At 37.8% G+C, this 22,981-nt stretch overlaps 1 protein-coding gene across 2 annotated transcripts in view; it reads left to right on the forward strand.

Annotated features, from left to right (window-relative positions):
- Window positions 1-22,981, forward strand: part of GLRA2 (glycine receptor alpha 2) — a 453,170-nt gene that overhangs the window by 190,956 nt on the left and 239,233 nt on the right. The window lies entirely within an intron of this gene.

The raw sequence follows: 22,981 nt of genomic DNA on the forward strand, positions 1-22,981 counted from the left end.
ACTACCGCTGGTATAACGAGTCTTGCAGATTTAGGGGCACCGCACACTTTTTTGGCCTTACCGCAAATCAACTTACGCAATTTTCGTATAGTCTTTTTTTCTATGGGACTTTTATAGCGCCAGTATTACGAGCTTGTCCTAGGAGGCCAAAAAGTGAGCGGTACACCCTATCGCCTCAAGATTCAAACCGCATTTTAAAGTCAGTAGTTATAAGTTTTACACTACAAAGCTGTAGAATAAAACTCATAACTAAAGTGCTAAAATATACACTAACACCCATAAAAAACCTATTAACCACTAAACCAAGGCCCTCCCGTTTCTCAAACACTAAAATTAAATTATTAACCCCTAATCTGCCGCTCCGGACATCACTGCCACTATAATAAACATATTAACCCCTAAACCGCCGCACTCCCGCCTCGCAAACAGTAGTTAAATATTATTAACCCCTAATCTGCTGTCCCTAACATCGCCGCCACCTACCTACATTTATTAACCTCTAATCTGCCGCCCCCAACGTCGCCGCCACTATATTAAATTTAGTAACCCCTAAATCTAAGTCTAACCCTAACACCCCCTAACTTAAATATAATTTAAATAAATCTAAATAAAAATTACTATCATTACCTAAATAATTCCTATTTAATACTAAATACTTACCTATAAAATAAACCCTAAGCTAGCTACAATATAACTAATAGTTACATTGTAGCTAGCTTAGGGTTTATTTTTATTTTACAGGCAAGTTTGTATTTACTTTAACAAGGTATAATAGTTACTAAATAGTTATTAACTATTTAATAACTACCTAGCTAAAATAAAAACAAATTTAACTGTAAAATAAAATCTAACCTAAGTTACCCTAATACCTAACACTACACTACAATTAAATAAATTACCTAAATTAAATACAATTAACTAAATTAAATAAAATTAGCTAAATTACAAAAAAAGAAACACTAAATTACAGAAAATAAAAAACAAATTACAAGATATGTAAATTAATTACACCTAATCTAATAGCTCTATCAAAATAATAAAACCCACCCAAAATAAAAAAAAACTACCAATAGCCCTTAAAAGGGCCTTTTGCGGGGCATTGCCCCAAAGAAATCAGCTCTTTTACCTGTAAAAAAAATACAAACAACCCCCCCAACAGTAAAACCCACCACCCACAACCAACCCCCCAAATAAAACCCTAAATAAAAAAACCTAAGCTCCCCATTGCCCTGAAAAAGGCATTTGGATGGGCATTGCCCTTAAAAGTGCATTTAGCTCCACTGCGGCAAAAAAGCCTTAACCTAAAAATAAAACCCACCCAATACACCCTTAAAAAATCCTAACACTATCCCCTGAAGATCCACTTACCAGGAGAAGTCTTCATCCAAGCGGCAATATGTCCTCAATGAAGCCGGCAGAAGTGGTCCTCCAGACGGGCAGAAGTCTTCACCCAGACGGCATCTTCTATCTTCATCCTTCCGATGCGAAGCAGCTCCATCTTCAAGACATCCGGCGCGGAGCATCCTCTTCAATCAACGTCTTCTTCTGGAATGAAGGTACCTTTAAGTGACGTCATCCAAGATGGCGTCCCTTAGATTCCAATTGGCTGATAGAATTGTATCAGCCAATCGGAATTAAGGTTGAAAAAATCCTATTAGCTGATTCAATCAGCCAATAGGATTGAACTTCAATCCTATTGGCTGGTCCAATCAGCCAATAGGATTGAGCTTGCATTCTATTGGCTGTTCCAATCAGCCAATAGAATGCGAGCTCAATCCAATTGGCTGATTGGAGCAGCCAATAGGATTGAAGTCCAATCCTATTGGCTGATTGCAACAGCCAATAGGATTTTTTCATCCTTAATTCCGATTGGCTGATAGAATTCTATCAGCCAATTGGAATCTAAGGGATGCCATCTTGGATGACATCCCTTAAAGGTACCTTTATTCCAGAAGAAGACGTTGATTGAAGAGGATGCTCCGCTCCGGATGTCTTGAAGATGGAGCCGCTCCGCGTTGGAAGGATGAAGATAGAAGATGCCGTCTGGGTAAAGAATTCTGCCCATCTGGAGGACCACTTCTGCCCGTCTGGAGGACCACTTCTGCTGGCTTTGTTGAGGACATCTTGCCGCTTGGATGAAGAATTTGGGGGTTAGTGTAAGGATTTTTTAAGGCTGTATTGGGTGGGGGTTTTTTTTAGGTTAGGGCTTTGGGCCACAATAGAGCTAAATGCCCTTTTAAGGGCAATGTCCATCCAAATTCCCTTTTCAGGGCAATGGGGAGCTTAGTTTTTTTTAGTTAGGGTTTTATTTGGGAGGTTGGTTGTGTGGGTGGTGGGTTTTACTGTTTTTACAGGTGAAAGAGCTGATTTCTTTGGGGCAATGCCCCGCAAAAGGCCCTTTTAATGGTTATTGGTAGTTTAGTTTAGGCTAGAGTTTTTTTTTTAATTTAGGTGGGCTTTTTTTATTTTGATAGGGCTATTAGATTAGGTGTAATTAGTTTAAAGATCTTGTAATTTGTTTTTAATTTTCTGTATTTAGTGTTTGTTTTTTTGTAATTTAGCTAATTTTATTTAATTTAGTTAATTGTATTTAATTTAGGTAATTTATTTAATTGTAGTGTAGTGTTAGGTTTTAGTGTAACTTAGGTTAGGTTTTATTTTACAGGTAATTTGTATTTATTTTAGCTAGGTAGTTATTAAATAGTTTTTTTTTTTTTTTTAAATAAAGTTTTTATTGAGGTTGTGCGAAAACAATACAACGTATATGAAACATCATATCCTTGCAATAAACATAAATGGTACATTCAGTTTAGCAACTTTTGCGCAGATACAAAAAAAGAATGAAATTCTCCAAATGAATAATCTTGTAGAAAAAAACAAAAAACAAACATTGGAACCTCTTTTTCTTTTCATAAGCTAATATTAGCAATTTGAGTGGTCACATTAGGACCTATAAGCTTAGAGTAGTTTAGTAGTTGGTTTTTAAATGGTAGCAATAGTGAAAATATCATTTTGCGATGCAACTAGCATTGTAAAATATGTAAGTATATTGAGCTAGAAACCCGAGCAATCTTGTTACGCTAAGCATAGAAGACAGGGTCAACTTTATATTATGCTGCAAGGGTTATTAGTAAAAAAACTATAGTTGGGATGCGGCACAGGGAAGATAGGCCGCGTAGTTAGCCCTCCTACAATAGGAGGTTTATTATGGAGAGGGGGGGGGAGGTGGTAAAATGAATATAATAAATAAAATATATGGCTTAGGAACTAAGAGGCTCATTATGGGTTAGGGGAGGGCAGTCAAATAGATGTGGTAATGTAATAAATACTAAGTAGGCAGGCTTTAGCGTTATAGGGCAACATGGTCATACATAAAATCTCATGAGCATATTGGTTAATAAGGGAAGAATAAGAGTAGACTGGTGACATATTAGATTAGTGGTGTATCTGGTATACTAGAGCCTAGTTCTAAACTTTACAGACCCAACATGGTGCATGTAGCTCATTCAAGATATAATGTACAGTAAGATACTGAATAATAACAGCCGGGCAGGACCAGCCCGCACCCGTAGTAGGTATAGAAAACTATATGTCACCGCAAAGCAATGGCCACCACACCATGCCAAGAATACTGCAAATTATGCCTCACATCAATAGCTCAGAATAACCAATATTATTAAGTGGGCACAGGGTCTGTACAGATATGTAGGAGAGCGTTGGATAGAATACCTAGTAAAAACACAATCTGCATGAATAGGTGTTAATAATGGAGCATCATCAATAAGAGAAAAGGGACTAGGAAAGTATATGCTGTAGAGCAACTATACTGCTGGACATTGTGTGTGTTAGGGAGCTGCCTCGGCCGCAGGCAGCGCCTTTGCTGTAGAGGAATAAGTCACAGCAGGCATAGTAGTAGAAAATAGGCCACATTCTAGTAGAGAGACGCATAGTGTTAAAATTGCACTAAACATTACAAATAGAACTTGTTGCACATGCACAATAACTTTCTGTATATCATAATATGAAAAAATTCCCAAAAATACAGTTGAATACTCAGTTACTGCAGACCAGCTATTAATGGGTTTTAAGCTGCAGAAAGATTCTAAGAAATTGCAAACAGGTGCTTAGCACCTATGAGCTAAATGTATTAGAGCAAACATATAACTAGGAATTGTGCTTTAACTTTAGAACATTACATATATAACCAGTCTAATATGAACATAGATATTGTACCAAAATAAAGTATATACGGGATAGTAGAAATAATTTGTAGGAGTGCATAGTGTACATATACATTTTAATTATCTCTAGATAGCTATACATGCCACATAATATCAGCTAGTAATAGTATAGCAACCTTGCTAAGCTATGTAAGAATGGAAATATCATATGGTTAGTTCGCCATACATAATACACAAAAACACACAGAGGGAAAGAAAAGAAAGAAAAAAATATGTTTCATTACAGACTTTTCACAATATATGCGTGGATCTCTCACTACATCATTGTGGTGATCCTAGTCCCATCTAGCCGATGCCAGTGCGAGTCAATGAGTACAATATGTTAATAAAGTCCCACTGCAGGCCCACTAAGCAGGGAAGCCACTGCAAAGCCCCATAGGTGATGGCTCTGAACCCATAGACCGCAGGTGGTCCTTCTAGTTTTGAGAGTTGCCGAAGTGTAGGTTCTGCAAACTGGAGGTTTATAGTAAACCGTGGGTTCCCTGCTATACCACCTCCGAGTGCCTTAGTAATATGGTAGGTTGCCTTCCTGTCTATCTGCACCACGGCCGTTGCTGTTATGTCCCCTGTCGTCATCTCAGGGACATCATCTGTGGCCAGAGAGGTGATTTGAGGCTGAATACATGTTTCCTCATTAGATCCAGCTGTTAGCTGCCACTGTGCCTCTGGGATCCATATGGTGTGGTCAGTTGTCGCAGCGCAAACCTCTGCAATAGGACTGGCGTTAATTATCTTTGTTGCCTCCATGAAACTTGCCACCAAGACCGTCAAACTCTGTGCGAGGCTCTGAAAATGCCAATCCCCAATTGACCGCACTTGCAGCTCCCATAAGTCTACAGCCGCCATCACAGAAGCTCCACATATAGAACGGTAGTGACCGGCACAAGCGCAAGACAGCTCAGAGCTGCGCTCCGGCCGAACAGGTGAAGGCACAGAATACATTAGAGCATTCAGAAGTGATATCTCCGTGTCAAAGATTGTTATGTCAGGGTCTTCCTTTGCGGCAATAGCTTAAATACGGCAGGAGGCAGAGTGAGATATAGTTCAGTCAGATGATTGCGCACCGAAAAATTCAAGGCAAGATGGCTGCTGTTCATGCTCCCGAGTCTCAGACTTTACTTCAGAATCTAATTCTGCGTAGGGAAATCCAACCTGCCCATTTACCGGTTAATCTTTAGCTCCAGTAGATAAGACAGCTTGAAATCGTTGTTTCTCATAGATTTAGCAGTCATATACTGTGTATTTTGCTGTGTTAATTACGGAGCTCATTATAAACATGACTGCTCACCTGCCCAGCTGGCTCCGCCCCCCCAGGTAGTTATTAAATAGTTAATAACTATTTAGTAACTATTCTACCTAGCTAAAATGAATACAAACTTACCTGTAAAATAAAAATAAACCCTAAGCTAGATACAATGTAACTATTAGTTATATTGTAGCTAGTTTAGGGTTTATTTTCTAGGTAAGTATTTAGTTTTAAATAGGAATTATTTAGGTAATGATAGGAATTTGTATTTAGGTTTATTTAGATTATATTTAAGTTAGGGGGTGTTAGGGTTAGGGTTAGACTTAGATTTAGGGGTTAATAAATATAATATAGTGGCAGCGACATCGGGGACAGCAGATTAGGGGTTAATAAATGTAGGTAGGTGGCGTCGATGTTAGGGGCGGCAGATTAGGGTTAATAATATTTAACTAGTGTTTGTGATGCGGGAGTACGGCGGTTTAGGGGTTAATATGTTTATCATAGTGGCAACAACATTGGGGGCAGCAGATTAGGGGTTAATAACATTATGTAGGTGTTGGCGATGTTGGGGGCAGCAGATTAGGGGTTTATAAGTATAATGTAGGTGGAGGCGATGTCCGGAGCGGCAGATTAGGAGTTAATAAGTATAATGTAGGTGTTGGCGATGTTGGGGGGCGGCAGATTAGGGGTTTATAAGTGTAAGATTCGGGGTTCATGTTAGGTTGTTAGGTGTAAAGATAAATTTTGCTCTATGCTCACTTCTTGCCTTTTAACGCCGGGTTTAGAAAAACCTGTAATAAAATGGGTTTTACTGTTTGGGGGACTTTGTATTTTTTTTACAGGTTAAAGAGCTGTTTAACTTAGGGCAATGCCCTACAAAAGGTCCTTTTAAGGGCTATTGGTAGTTTATTGTAGGCTAGGGGATGTTTTTATTTTGGAGTGCTTTTTTATTTTTATAGGGCTATTAGATTAGGTGTAATTGTTTTTATTTTTGATAATTTTGTTTATTATTTTTTGTAAGCTTAGTGTTCTTTATTTTTCGTAATTTAGTGTTTATTATTGTTTGTAATTTTAGATTTTTTAATTTTTTTTTGCAGTGTTTTTGTAATCTAGATTTTTTAATTTGTAGTATTTTTTTATGTTATTAGAATAGTAATGTTAGTTAAATTTATAGTTTAATGTTATTTTTTTATTTCACAGGTAAATTTTTATTTATTTAAAGAAAGTTATCTTGAAACTGTAAATTTAAAGTTAGGGGGTGTTATATTTAGGGATTAATAGTTTAATTTAGTGTTTTGTGATGTGGGGGGCCGGCGGTTTAGGGGTTAATAGGTTTATTTAGTGGCGGCAACGTGGGAGGAAGGAGGTTTAGTGGTTCATAACTTTATTATAGTAGCGGCGATGTCGGGGAGCGGCGGATTAGGGGTTAATATCTTTATTATAGTGTTGGCGATGTCGAGGTCGGCGGATAAGGGGTTATTAGGTTTATTTAATAGTCGCAATGTGGGTGGGCAGCAGATTAGCGCCTAATAGGTTTAATATAGTGTTTGCGATGCAGGAGGGCGGCAGTTTAGGGGTTAATAAGTAGTTTATGGGTGAATAGTGTACTTTGTATCAGTTTAGTTATGAGTTTTGTGAAAAATTTTAGTTTAGCAAAATCCATAACTACTGCTCTCAGATAGCGGTATGGATCTTGTCGGTATAGGCTAGAACGCAAGCTTTTTAGCCTCAATGCACAACCTATAATACTGGCACTATGAAAATCCACACAAAAACGTCATTTTTGAATGCGGAATGGACGTTGTGTTACAGGCTAAAATGGTTGCGGTATAGCTATACCGATACAACTCTTAAGATGCATTCCTGGCCATTACACTGGAATGGCCATTTTTTTCAGCGTTAAAAGTCGTACTGCAACACTTGTAATCTAACCGGATAAGAATTACTGCAGGATATGACTTTTACAAGCAAAAAATGATAGGAAACCTGCTGCTTCTTTTTTTAGCTTTTTCTTCATTTAACCAAAGCCAGTTGTCATGGAAACTGATCTCATCATATTGGTAATGCGACAATCAGGGGAAACCCCAAACAAATACCATCACAATAATAGGTTTTATAGCAGCAAGCTATTTTTTAACACATTTAATTAATTTATATCTTTAAAATATTTAATTCAACAATATGTTTTGAAATGTGATAGTCGATTGCTTTAAATGCAGAACAAATTAAAATAAAAACATGAAGTTGGAGTTTAGTCTTACAATGTTAACTGGTCATCATATTACATTTACACATTTGGATCATCATATTTCAAAATATATTTAACATAAAAATGGTGATTTATTTTCAATCATATTTTTCTTAAACACTGAAAGTATAATATATATATATTAGTAGTAGACTTGAGTCCCTTGGTACTGTTATATGCCCTAATTAGACCTCATTTCATATAACGCTTGGAGCCTTCTTATTCTATCTACATGACTAAAATAGATTCCTGACTCCTGCCGTCCTCTCATGCCACCTATATGCTCAATTTAGACCTCAGATAATATACACAACCCCCAAATTCCTAAACTGCCATCTATATGGCAGTAGGATGGTTCCAATGATAAAGTAAATTGTCACTGCACAGGTATTTTATACCATTTGCTTTGTTCTTTTTGTCTCTTTTGTTGAAGAGTAAAACTAGGTAGCCTACAGAAAATGTACATGTCTCCAGCACTCTATGGCAGCAGTGTTTGAATCAATGTATAATTACCCCAAAGGTTGATACAAACACTACAGCCATACAGTGCTAAAAACATATGCACGCTCCTGAGATACTATGAGCCCACCTAGGTTTAATTATCAACACAAGGATACCAATAACATAAAACCAATCTGGCCAGTAAATCTGGGCAATTAGCTGGCATGAGGAGACTGCCGAGACCTTGCATTTAGTCAGCGGTCTTACATAAGAATATCACTAGCAATATGAGTGACATAGGTATGAATATGATCAGAGGTCCCACTAATGAATATAGCTGACCTAAATGAGACTGCAGGGGTATGTATGTGATCTAAGGTCTCGCTTGTATAGCTAAAAAAAAGTTCCCAATGTAGTAAATACGTTATATATGTATATTAAATGTTGATCAGACCCACACTATTTCTTGTGTTAGGACTTTCTATTCATTACTGCTCTAATATATTTATCCTATAATTAATTGGGTACAAAGCCCAGAAATATTGTTCTTATGAGTGTATTTCATTTACTTTGTAGGTTTTAGCAAAACAATGTTTGATGAGTAATTGATGTAAAACACTAAAATATGTTCTTTTTTCTAATGTGTGGTATAATTAATATATTCACAAAGCTGCTGGTGACCACTGAATTACCCCAGCACTAGGGATTGTTATACTTTCTGTCATAAATACTTTTGAATTGCTGTATGTTACACATTTTCTCAGCTCATTAATATCCTTTATTTATCAATCCAACAATTTCCATAGTGATCTATAGCAAGAGCTATCCAGAACACTTTGCTGTCATATTGAATTGTCGTGGGAAAGATTCAGAAATTTACACCAGAGCCTGTAATTGTTTAAATAAAAAAGAATTGTTACAATGGTGCAATACTGAGGTAAACTTGTGCAAAACTCTCCAATAACTTGTGAACATAAAGTAATAAGTAATACTAGGTGTTTGTAATTTTACCCTTTTGGTGCAACAGAAATTATATCCTTCCATAATATACCTGTTTCAAGAATTAATTAAATCCATAATATCACATAATAGGTAAAAATGTTACATATGTATAAAGCTGACTAGAGAATATCAAATAAACACACACATATATATATATATAAATGTAATATTTCCTACGTTTAAAAAAAAAATGGAAGCTATGTTACCTCAAAATGTCCCTACTAACCTCATCCCATTGTAGAAAGACTTATAGCAGCCAATCAGGATGCTTGGATGCTTGTCTCAGATCTATCGTGGAAGTATGGATCTAGTACGTTTAGATACAGTCAGTTTTTTTCCAACTAGGTTCAAACAAGTTTATTACAAAATCTCATGAGATATCAGTGAAATGAGACTATGGCGAAAACTAGACATTTTTTTTAGACGTTCATTTCAGGCAAATTTTGTCCATGCAGGCATTCAGTTCAGATGAATATTATATTCGGATTTGTTACCGTTATTTCTAATGAGAACAGCTAATATAAACAATTAATAATAACAAAAATCTTACATTATAGGAATAAAACAATTAAAAGAGCATAATTTTCAATGTTAAAAGAACATACAACTCCTATATGTCAAAAATCCAGCATTTAGTGCCTAACGGGATTTCCCTAACATCAGTCATTAGTAATAGCAGGATTTGACAGGGGACGATAGACAATGAATGGTAAGACCCCCTGTACATCATTACAAACAAATGAGCTTATTAGCCAAACAATATACCTACTTCCCCATATTCCGGCACCTTTTTTTGGTGCCAAATAGCATGAACAAATGAAGGGATCGATTTAATTAAGCAATCATTTGTTATTTGTCCGTTTTGTCTATTTCAGCTGTTCGTTTATCAAATAATTTGACGAATAAGCATTTGTACAAAGCCTGAATGCACATCTCTAGTGAAAACCCTCAAGGTCACATGACCATTGACTGATTAGTTACTCTGACGAGTGTAGTGTTAAATAATAATAAAAAGGTATACATCATAAAATATTTTCATTCTTACAGTTGCTTTAGAGTAAAAGGGATAAGGTGAATTTATGTTTAGTATTATTATTATTATTAGTAGTTATTTGTAGAGTGCCAACAGATTCCGCAGCGCTATAAACAAATGCGGAATACAACAAAACAATTATAGGGATCAAATGGGTAGAGGGCCCTGCCAAGAGTTGCACTGTTGTAGTCAGCTCTTAAGAAGGTGATCTACAAACAGCTGGACCCTTAGGCTTACATGCTAAGGGGGTTCAGGGGATAGCAATGAAGGAGTGGAACTGGTATAAAGTAAGGTTAGCGTAGGTTGTATGCATCCCTGAACAGTAGAGTCTAAAGGGAGTCTAAAGGGAGCGCTTGAAGCTTTCAAAACTAGGGGAAAGTCTTGTGGACCGAGGTAGAGAGTTCCATAAGATGGGAGCCAGTCTGGAGAAGCCCTGTAAACGGGAATGTGATGAGGTAACAAGAGAGGAGGAGAGTAGGAGGTCATGAGCAGAGTGAAAGGGGACGGGAGTGAGAGTATCTGGAGACAAGGTCTGAGTTATAGGGGGGAGCAGTGCAGTTAAGGGCCTTGTATGTTAGAGTCAGAATTTTGTGTTTAATCCTGGAGGCAAGAGGAAGCCAGTGAAGGGATTGGCAGAGAGGTGCAGCAGATGAAGAGCGACGTGCAAGGAAGATGAGCCTAGCAGAGGCATTCATTATGGGTTTAAAGGAGCTAGGCGGTAGCTAGGGAGACCAGAGAGGACGGAGTTGCCGTAGTCCAGGTGGGAAAGGATGAGAGAGTGGATTAAAATCATAGTTGTATCTTGTGTAAGGAAATGTCTAATTTTAAAGATGTTTTTAAGGTGGAAGCGGCAGTGTTTAGCCAAGGACTGAATGTGGGGAGTGAAAGAAAGATCTGAGTCAAATGTGACCCCAAGACATCGGGCATGTGGGTAGGGGTAATGATGGAGTTATCGACAGTTATAGAGAGATGGGGGGTGGAGATTTTAGAAGAAGGAGGGAAAATAAGGAGCTCCGTTTTGGAGAGATTTAGCTTAAGGTAGTGAGAGGACATCCAGGAAGAGATGTGAGAAAGACAGTGACATGGGTTAGCAAGATAGGAGATAGGTCAGGTGCAGAGAGGTAGATTTGGGTGTCGTTGGCATACAAATGATATTGAAACCCGTGGGACTTTATTAAGGAACCTAATGATGATGTGTAGATTGAGAATAGAAGGGGACCGAGGACAGAGCCTTGCGGTACTCTGACAGAAAGTGGTGACGGGGCAGAGGAGGCCCCAGAGAAGGCTACACTAAAGGTATGGTTTGACAGGTAGGAAGAGAGCCACGAAAGGGCTGTGTTACAGATGCCGAAGGATTGGAGGGTTTGGAGCAAAAGAGGGTGGCCAACAGTGTCAAAGGCTGCAGACAGATCAAGGAGGGTAAGCAGAGAGAAGTGGTCTTATAATAGTTACATAAGTATAATGCTCACTCATGACTAAGATGCCTCCCATCCTCCAAGTTAATTCTTACCCTGGTGAGGTCAGCTTCTTCTGTTGTAAGCAGCTGTCTAAACTGCACAATTGGTTTTGAATGGAAAATAAGGAGCTCCGTTTTGGAGAGATTTAGCTTAAGGTAGTGAGAGGACATCCAGGAAGAGATGTGAGAAAGACAGTGACATGGGTTAGCAAGATAGGAGATAGGTCAGGTGCAGAGAGGTAGATTTGGGTGTCGTTGGCATACAAATGATATTGAAACCCGTGGGACTTTATTAAGGAACCTAATGATGATGTGTAGATTGAGAATAGAAGGGGACCGAGGACAGAGCCTTGCGGTACTCTGACAGAAAGTGGTGACGGGGCAGAGGAGGCCCCAGAGAAGGCTACACTAAAGGTATGGTTTGACAGGTAGGAAGAGAGCCACGAAAGGGCTGTGTTACAGATGCCGAAGGATTGGAGGGTTTGGAGCAAAAGAGGGTGGCCAACAGTGTCAAAGGCTGCAGACAGATCAAGGAGGGTAAGCAGAGAGAAGTGGTCTTATAATAGTTACATAAGTATAATGCTCACTCATGACTAAGATGCCTCCCATCCTCCAAGTTAATTCTTACCCTGGTGAGGTCAGCTTCTTCTGTTGTAAGCAGCTGTCTAAACTGCACAATTGGTTTTGAATGGAGTGGAGGCTGATTTGCCAGTGTGGCAAAAGCTTATTGGAAGGGGAAAAATGGCAATAATACTTTATAGTTATGACTTCCTTTTCCTTTCAACTAATTCTGCCAGCCAACTGACTTAAAAATAACACAAATTTATTCAAACGTATGAATATTGTTATCACTTATGCTATGGCAATTAGGGAGAAATTTAAGAATAGAGTTATATTACTGGAAAAAAACAATATATAATGAAAGTATATTATAAAAGGGTTTCACACTTTCGCCTAGATTACAAGTTTTTGTCTGCAAGGCTGTGCGGTGCTAACGAGCCTTTTTTTCTTACCGCTCACTTAAGCCAACGCTGGTATTACAAGATTTCTGCAAGCCGGCGTTAGCCTCAGAAAAGTGTCTAACACCCCATATCTTACACTTATTAACCCCTAATCTGCCGTCCCCGACATCGCCGACACCTACATTATAGTTATTAACCCCTAATCTTCCCCCCCAACGTCGCCGCAACTATATTAAATTTATTAACCCCTAATCTGCCGCAGCCAACGACGTCGCTACTATAATAAATTTATTAACCCCTAAACCTAAATCTAACCCTAACCCTAACAACCCCTAACTTAAATATAATTTAAATAAAACAAAATAAATTTACTACTATTTAATAAATTATTCCTATTTAAAACTAAATACTTACCGATAAAATAAACCCTAAGCTAGCTACAATATAACTAATAGTTACATTCTAGCTAGCTTAGGGTTTATTTTATTTTACAGGTAAGTTTGTATTTATTTTAACTAGGTATACTAGTTATTAAATAGTTATTAACTATTTAATAACTTCCTAGTTAAAATAAGTACAAATTTACCTGTAAAATAAATCCTAACCTAAATTACAATTACACCTAACACTACACTATAATTAAACTAATTACCTAAACTACTTACAATTAATTACAATTAAATTAAATAAACTAAATTATGGGAAACCCCCCCCCCAGTAAATTACAGAAAATAAAAAAAGAATTACAAGAATTTTAAACTAATTACACCTAATCTAAGCCCCCTAATAAAATAAAAAAGCCCCCCAAAATAATAAAATTCCCTACCCTATACTAAATTACAAATAGCCCTTAAAAGGGCCTTTTGCGGGGCATTGCCCCAAAGTAATCAGCTCTTTCACCTGTAAAAAAAATACCCCCCCAACATTAAAACCCACCACCCACACACCCAACCCTACTCTAAAACCCACCCAATCCCCCCTTAAAAAAACTAACACTAACCCCTTGAAGATCACCCTACCTTGAGACGTCTTCACCCAGCCGGGCACAAGTGGTCCTCCAGAGGGTCCGAAGTCTTCATCCTATCCGTCCAGAAGAGGACCCCCAGACTGGCAGAAGTCTTCATCCAGGCGGCATCTTCTATCTTCATCCTTCCAGAGCGGAGCGGGTCCATCTTCAAGACATCCGATGCAGAGCATCCCCTTCATCCGACGGCCGACGACTGAATGACTGGTCCTTTAAGTGACGTCATCCTAGATGACATCCCTTGAATTCTGATTGGCTGATAGAATCCTATCAGCCAATCGGAATTAAGGTAGGAAAAATCCTATTGGCTGATGCAATCAGCCAATAGGATTGAAGTTCAATCCGATTGGCTGATCTAATCAGCCAATAGGATTGAGCTTGCATTCTATTGGCTGTTCCAATCAGCCAATAGAATGCGAGGTCAATCCTATTGGATGATTGCATCAGCAAATAGGATTTTTCCTACCTTAATTCCGATTGACTGATAGGGTTCTATCAGCCAATCGGAATTCAAGGGACGCCATCTTGGATGATGTCACTTAAAGGACCAGTCATTCAGTCATCGGCCGTCAGATGAAGAGAATGCTCCGCGTCGGATGTTTTAAAGATGGACCCGCTCCGGAAGGATGAAGATAGGAGATGCCGTCTGGATGAAGACTTCTGCCGCTTGGAGGACCTCTTCTGCCCGGATCGGATGAAGACTTCTGCCCCTCTGGAGGTCCACTTGTGCCCGGCTGGGTGAAGACGCCTCAAGGTAGGGTGATCTTCAAGGGGGTAGTGTTAGGTTTTTTTAAGGGGGGATTGGGTGGGTTTTAGAGTAGGGTTGGGTGTGTGGGTGGTGGGTTTTAATGTTGGGGGGTATTGTTTTTTTTTCTTGTAATTCTTTTTTATTTTCTGTAATTTAGTGTTTTTTTTTCTCGTAATTTAGTTTATTTAATTTAATTGTAATTAATTGTAGGTAGTTTAGGTAATTAGTTTAATTATAGTGTAGTGTTAGGTGTAATTGTAATTTAGGTTAGGATTTATTTTACAGGTAAATTTGTACTTATTTTAACTAGGTAGTTATTAAATAGTTATAGTTATAGTTAAAATAAATACAAAGTTGCCTGTAAAATAAATATAAATCCTAAACTAGCTACAATGTAACTATTAGTAATAATGTAGCTAGCTTAGGGTTTATTTTATCGGTAAGCATTTCGTTTTAAATAGGATCAATTTATTTAATAGTAGTAAATTTATTTAGTTTTATTTAAATTATATTTAAGTTAGGGGTGTTAGGGTTAGGGTTAGACTTAGGTTTAGGGGTTAATAAATTTAATATAGTAGCGGCGATGTTGGGGTCAGCAGATTCGGGGTTAATAAAATTTAACTAGTGTTTGCGAGGCGGAAGTGCCGCGGTTTAGGGGTTAATAAATTTATTAAAGTGGTGGCGATGTCCGGTCGGCAGATTAGGGGTTAAACATTTTAGTTAAGTGTTTCCAATGTGGGGGGGGGGCTTGGTTTAGGGGTTAATAGGTAGTTTATTGGTATTAGTGTACTTTTTAGCACTTTAGTTAAGAGCTTTATGTTCCGGCATTAGCCCATAAAACTCTTAACTACTGATTTTTAAATGCAGTAGGAGTCTTGCCAGGAGAGGGTCTACCGCTCACTTTTTCAGGCGATCATAATACCAGCGTAAGGCAAGTGCCATTAAAAAGATAGGATGCGCAATTGACGTAAGGGGATTTGCGGTATGCTAAAATCGCGGAAAAAAAGTGAGCGGTAGACCCTCTCCTGTCTGACTCGTAATACCAGCGGGCGTTAAAAAGCAGCGTTGGGACCCCTCAACGCTGCTTTTTAAAGCTAACGCAAGACTCGTAATCTAGCCGATTATTAGATATTTTATGAAACATGACATTTTGAGTTTTATGTCCCCTTTAATGTATATTTTTATGCCAATCAATTTGTGTCATTGGGGTGCGCTAAAATAAATGTATTTAATATTCTCAATATTAAAGTAAAGGTGATATACTTTACTAGGGAGCCTATGGGCATTATCAAATGCGAAAACTGGTTTTAATTGCAATTGCTTAACACAAGGGTCTAACTCAGGGGTTTCCAACCCTTATAACTTGACAGCCCAGAACAGTATGGCATGGTGGTATACATCAATAATTTCACAGCAATGGGCCTCAAACTGTGGAATTAAGAAATAGTATAAACTAAAACATGAAAAATGTACTGTACCTATATACAAGCACCCCTATTTTATTAAAACAGTTTCTTAATAATAGATTATTCCTACTTCCTCGATACTTCCTTCGAGGTTGAATGAGAAGAGAAATTAATGGCATAAGTAAATAATAGAAAAACAATATAACAGAGAATCATGGACACAAAAGAAAGTGGAAATGGAGAGGAAGAAAGAAAGAGAGAGAGGGAGAGTTTAGAATATGATGGGAGAATGGGTAAAATGAGTAACCAAAACTATGAGAGGCAGAGAGTGGGCGGAGGAGATAATGAGATTAAAAGAAAAGGAGTGAGAAATGAAGAGAAAATAGAGTAGAGATAACAGATTATAGGAATTGCATGAGATATACTATTTATTATATACATAACCAAATAAGGGACATACTATTTATTGTCTGTTATACAAAAGCAATTGTACAATATAGACGAGATCTCTCTGTGACAAGTTATCAATGTCTTTCAAAATAATGTGGGTTAAAAAATGTGAATTTCACATTGAATAATAAAGCAACATTTAAAATATATTTTTTATAATAACCCTTTGAAGTTAAAATGCAATTTAAAGGGAGAGTATATTAATAATTCTGTATGATTCTTTCAGTCGCAAAAAACTACAAAATATATTTAATTGCAAAGAATTAATAATTGCTTGTATTTTCCTAGAAACTACAAAAAAAAAACAACACACCCTTAAAGTGAATGTAAAGTTGAACGAATGAGTGCCTGGTCTTTTAAAAATACTATTAAAAACAGGGGCACTTTAATTCATTAAACTTTACATTGCAGCATTTTTTTTAAATACTTACCTTTTTCTTTATAAAACCCAGACCACGATTCTCTGCCCGAAGCTTCTTTATACTTACCTCAGTAATGATGAAACGTCTTCCTCCAATCATGGCGTGCATGGAACAGCCAATAGAATGTGAGCTCAATCCTATTGGCTGATTGGATCAGCCAATAGGATTGAAGTTCAATCCTATTGACTGATTGCATCAGCCAATAGGATTTTTTCAACCTTATTTCCGATTGGCTGATAGAATTCTATCAGCCAATTGGAATCTAAGGGACGCCATCTTGGGTGACGTCACTTAAAGGAACCTTCAGTCGTCCGGAAGAAGAGGATGCTCCGCGCCAGATGTCTTGAAGATGGACCCGCTCCGTGCCGGATGGATGAAGATAGAAGATGCCGTCTGGATGAAGACTTCTTCCTGTCTGGAGGACCACTTATGCCGGCTTTGAGGAGGACTTCGGCCCGCTTGGATGAAGACTTCTGCCGGCTTTGATGAGGACTTCTGCCACTTCATTGAGGATGGATGTTGGCTCTTCAGAAACTGTAAGTGGATCTTCGGGGGTTAGTGTTAGGCTTTTTTAAGGGTTTATTGGGTGGGTTTTAGTTTTAGATTAGGGACTTTGGGCAGCAATAGAGCTAAATGCCCTTTTAAGGGCAATGCCCATCCAAATGCCCTTTTCAGGGCAATGGGGTGCTTAGTTTTTTTAGTTAGGGTTTTATTTGGGGGGTTGGTTGTGTGGGTGGTGGGTTTTACTGTTGGGGGGATATTTGTATTTTTTTTTACAGGTAAAAGAGCTGATTTCTTTGGAGCAATGCCCAGCAAAAAGGCCCTTTTAAGGGCTATTGGTAGTTTAGTTTAGGCTAGGGTTTTTTTTTATTTTGGGGGGGCTTTTTTTATTTTGATAGGGCTATTAGATTAGGTATAATTAGTTTAAATATCTTGTAATTTGTTTTTTATTTTGTGTAATTTAGTGTTTTGTTTTTTTTGTAATTTAGGTATTTGTATTTAATTTAGGTATTTGTATTGAATTTAGTTAATTGTATTTAATTTAGGTAATTTATTTAATTGTAGTGTAAGGTTAGGTGTTAGTGTAAGACAGGTTAGGTTTTATTTTACAGGTAAATTTGTATTTATTTTAGCTAGGTAGTTAGTAACTATTCTACCTAGTTAAAATAAATACAAACTTGCCTGTAAAATAAAAATAAAAATAAAGGGGGGGACTTCCGGGCGTCGGCCATGACTGGTCGCATCTCTGCAAGCTGCTCCAGCCTTCCAGCGCTAATCACCAGTTATCTACTTATAAACCAAGCATTAAGCATCAGAGTTGAAGTATTTATATCCTACTAAAGAATCTCTACTCAAAGAGATCTTTTTTTTTGCTAGGATTGCTGCTGGCTTCAGAGCCCGGAACAATTTTGGACCATCTGAGGCCTAGGCCCTCCTGAACCCCCCGGTAGGGTGTTATCTCAGCTTGTCGTTACGTAGCACTAAGCAAGTGCTAAATTGCAACCAAACAATTTTCACAGCATTACTCAGCGTTACTTTGATAACTTGCCTTATATTTATTATGCCATGGAGTCTGCAACATATATCCTGGAGGAGCTGCGCAATTTACTTAAATTTCATAGCGCTGCTTTTGAAGAGAAGCTGCATGCGGCATTTAGCTTTACAGAAAGTTCTGCCTTACAACAACATATACAGCCTGAGCAGGTCTCAGTGACATGTGAAGATCGTGATGTGGTGGAGCTCCAGTGTTTGCTGCCTGTTAATGATGCAGCTTATTCTACCTTTGCTAAGCCCAGAACCCGAGACGCTACGGCTCCATTACCGGATGAAAATACAAAGAGCTCTACTGCCCAATCAAGCGAAACCAAAATCCATGGAATAGGAGATCTCTTGAATATTTGGCACTCACTTGATACTGGGGACTCTGTTGGTCTAACAGAACTGCACCCAAAAATAACGCTCGGTACACAAACTATGAGGACACCTACTTTTTTTCTCCATGCAACCTCGCTACATCTAAGGTGGAGCCCTGCGGATAGGATTGGGACTGATTTTGACAAGCGCTCTGTCACCCTCTACTACACAGGTTTGCGATATCTAGTGTGGGATTCTGGAGGTTAAAACTGACTGTTACCGGAGAGTGAGGCAAGAACTAATGGATGTATAGCCTACTGTGCTGTATTTGATTCAGGTCTTGTTATATGGCTGAAAACCGGACATAGCTATTATAGTTTAGTTGCCTATCAATATGCAGCCTGTGTATATCCACTTTAACACATCTCAAGGAACTGTAACCGCACAGCTTGTTTTACTGTATTACATTGCCCTAGTTTTTTTTTTTTGTCTCTGTAAGGTTGCTATGCCAAATATTATATCCTTTCATTTGGGTGTGAATCTATAATTAATACGCTCCAAACTAAGGAAATGTTCCTAATGTTATTCTGTTCTGGCTGTGGGTCTATTTGCAGCCTACATATTGATGTTTATCCCAAACTTTGATAGGCAATTGTAGTTACATAGCCTGGTTAGGTGTGATGTACAGTTTTAGTTTACATAGCCTGGTTAGGTGTGATGTACAGTTTTAGTTTAAATGCATTCTTAGATGTTCAGTTAAATGTGATATGATCTTCTCACATAGATATTATATGTGTATTATGCTCTACACTGAAAAAACGCTCCTCATGTTTCATTATGTGCATGTCTGCTGCCTGTATGTGTTTGCCAATTCTTAGGCCCCATGGTACTGACTTTATTAGAATATATTGTTAGACCCACAGTTTCAGTTCCAGATTCCCTGCATTATCTATAATCCCTTATCCTTTACTTTTTAACTGTTTATTGTTCACCAGTCCCTGTCTAGCTTTGCATATGCTCTAACACAATGGACAAATATATTTGCTCTTGTACTGCACATAGTAGCTAGCCTATAAGATTGCCTTACTTCTTACACCCTAGAATATATTTTAGCCATTGGGCTATCATTGCATTTTTTAGAGATTTAATTCTCACTTTTCACTATGGGGTGGCGCCTTACTGTCAGCGGCTGAGACGGTGAGGCAATGAGTCCCTATCTTTAGTATCTGGGTGTCTGTTAAACTTCTATAACCACATTAGCATTTATAGTGTAAATATTAGAGCCATATACATAACTTCTACGCCTTCTATAAAATTAAACGCCTATTTATATAGGCCTACCCTTTGTCCCCCCTGTAGGCTTAAACAATGATTCTGACTATCATTTTGTCTATTGCTAATGCTTTACAACAGTCCATGTCTAGATTTTACAACCAAAGATTTATTTTTCGTTTTAGGCTAACAGTGGAGTCCACTTGGCTTGCAGTCCATATCCTATTTGGCCCTTGGGACTTCTTTTTTCCTTGTGACAATACTAAATTATGTCAATCATAATTTTAGTTAGCTCCCTATGTCCTATTATGTTAATCCCTAGATTTAGATGTACCTCTACTCTCCATTAAGCACTTAAAGGTTATAAATCAGATATTGTTCCAGCAGAGCCCCCTCTATAACGTCTTAATGCTATACTATTCTGTTAAAGTACTATAAAAATAAAAAAATGAGGTTTACAAGATGAGGTCCATAAGTGGCCTATTCATTTCCAGACACCTTCTATAAATAGTATTACCACTCAAACATCTGAGGTCCAAGAGTGGCCTCCTGAATTCATTTTAGAGGGTTTATAAGTAGAATAATACCCACCACTAACGATGAGCACCACATTTTTCCCCTAACCTTTACAGAGCAATACTAATTATCCAAAGATTAATGTTATTTTAATATGATGTACGCATAGCCTTCTAACTGTATTGCATTCATATGTTGTGTTTTCTCTTTGTTTGCTTATCGTATATCTTTTTATTATACACTTGTACTTAAACCTCAATAAAAAAATAAAAAAATAATAATAAATAAAACCTAAGCTAGATACAATGTAACTATTAGTTATTTTGTAGCTAGCTTAGGGTTTATTTTATATGTAAGTATTTAGTTTTAAATAGGAATTATTTAGGTAATGATAGTAATTTTTATTTAGATTTATTTTAATTATATTTAAGTTAGGGGGTATTGGGGTTAGGGGTTAATACATTTAGTATAGTGGCAGCGACGTTGGGGACGGCAGATTAGGGGTTAATAAATGTAGGTAGGTGGCGGCGATGTTAGGGGCGGCAGATTAAGGGTTAATAATATTTAACTAGTGTTTGCGATGCGGGAGTGTGGCGGTTTAGAGGTTAATATGTTATAGTGACGGCGACAATGGTGGCGGCAGATTAGGGATTAATAAGTGTAGGTAGGTTGCGGCGACGTTGGGGGCGGGAGATTAGGGGTAAATAAATATAATGTAGGTGTCAGCGATGTTGGTGACAGCATATTAGGGGTTAATATGTTTATTATAGTAGCGGCGATGTCCGGAGTAGCAGATTAGGTGTTAAGTATAATGTAGGTGTCGATGATTTTGGGGGCGGCAGATTAGGGGTTAATAAGTGTAAGATTAGGGGTGTTTAGACTCGGGGTTCATGTTAGGGTGCTAGGCATAAAATGTGTTTTCCCATAGGAATCAATGGGGCTGCATTACAGAGCTTTACGTTGCTTTATTGCAGTTGTTAGGCTTTTTTTCAGCCGGCTCTCCCCATTGATGTCTACGAGGAAATCGTGCATGAGCACGTACAACCAGCTCACCGCTGACTTAAGCAACGTTGGCATTGGAGTGCGGTATGGAGCACAATTTTGCTCTACGCTCACTTCTTGTCTTTTAACGCAGGGTTTATGAAAACCTGTAATACCAGTGCTGTACGTAAGTGAGCGGTGACAATAACGTGCAAGTTAGCAACGCACCCCTCTTACCGCAAAACTCATAATCTAGCCGTTAGCTTGTAGGGAAAACCTTAGCTTGATTCCTCATCTGCATTTCTCCGCCACATCCAAACTGTGTAGTGGATTATTGGCCTGAAATAAACAATTACATAATACATTTTTAATATAACCAACAGCATTGCATAATATGTGGGGAAACAAAAATTCCATTGTATCCAATCTCCTTTTGTATTTATGAATTAATATATACTGTATATATATATATATATATATATATATGTGTGTGTGTGTATTTACAGACATATATACACATATAAATACAAAAATACATATGTATACATATATATATATATATATATATATATATATATATATATATATATATATATGTGCATTGGAGCCCTTTGCAGTCAAATAACTGATAATATGTAAAATCATATGTATACAATATTCATATTTAAGTGTTTAACTGTGTATGTAATGTAAATGTTTCACATTCCAATGTTCTTCACATAGGGGAATATGATCTAAATATTTTTTAAATAGATATTCTAATGTATATATGTCAATATCTATACCTATATTTATTTAATCCTGTATAATAGATATTGATATACATGATACCAAAATACCATCAAATATATACACATATATATATATATAGAATGTAGCAAAGAAGCACTCACTGAACTTGTTCCAACTGTGACAAAAATTTAATGCAAAATATTGACGTTTCGGGACAGCAACAGTCCCTTCCTCTGACTGTTGCTGTCCCGAAACGTCACTATTTTGCATTACATTTTTGTCACAGTTGGAACAAGTTCAGTGAGTGCTTCTTTGCTACATTCTACTATTATCCTCATAGCACCCTGACAAGCTGCAAGAGTTGGTGAGAGTGCACTTACACCAATCTTTGGATATATATATAAGAATAAATAGAGCATATTCTGCTATATGAAGAACATTGGAATGTGAAATAGCGAAAACATGATCGGGTTTGCGCTCAATTGAGGGTGTTAGATATCCCCCCTACATTTTCTGCTCTTCAATAACATTTATGGGGCCTATTTATGAAAGGCCTGTCGGACATGATCCAACATTGCGGATCATGTCCGACAGACCTTGCTGAATGCGGAGAGCAATACACTCTCCGCATTCAGCATTGCACCAGCAGCTCTTGTGAACTGCTGGGGCAACGCCACCGCCCCCTGCAGATTTGTGGCCAATCGGCCACTAGCAGGGGTGTCAATCAACCCGATCGTATTTGATCGGGTTGAATTACGATCTCTGTCCGTCTCCTCAGAGCAGGCGGACAGGTTATGGAGCAGCGGTCTTTAGACCGCTGCTTCATAACTGGTGTTTCTGGCGAGTCTGAAGGCTCGCCAAGAACACAGGGCTTCAAGCTCCATATGAAGCTTGATAAATATGCCCCTATGTTTCTTTGCATTGCACAAAAAAAGCCTCCAACTATC

This window comes from Bombina bombina, chromosome 3 (genome assembly GCF_027579735.1).
Source record: "Bombina bombina isolate aBomBom1 chromosome 3, aBomBom1.pri, whole genome shotgun sequence".
Taxonomy (NCBI): domain Eukaryota; kingdom Metazoa; phylum Chordata; class Amphibia; order Anura; family Bombinatoridae; genus Bombina; species Bombina bombina.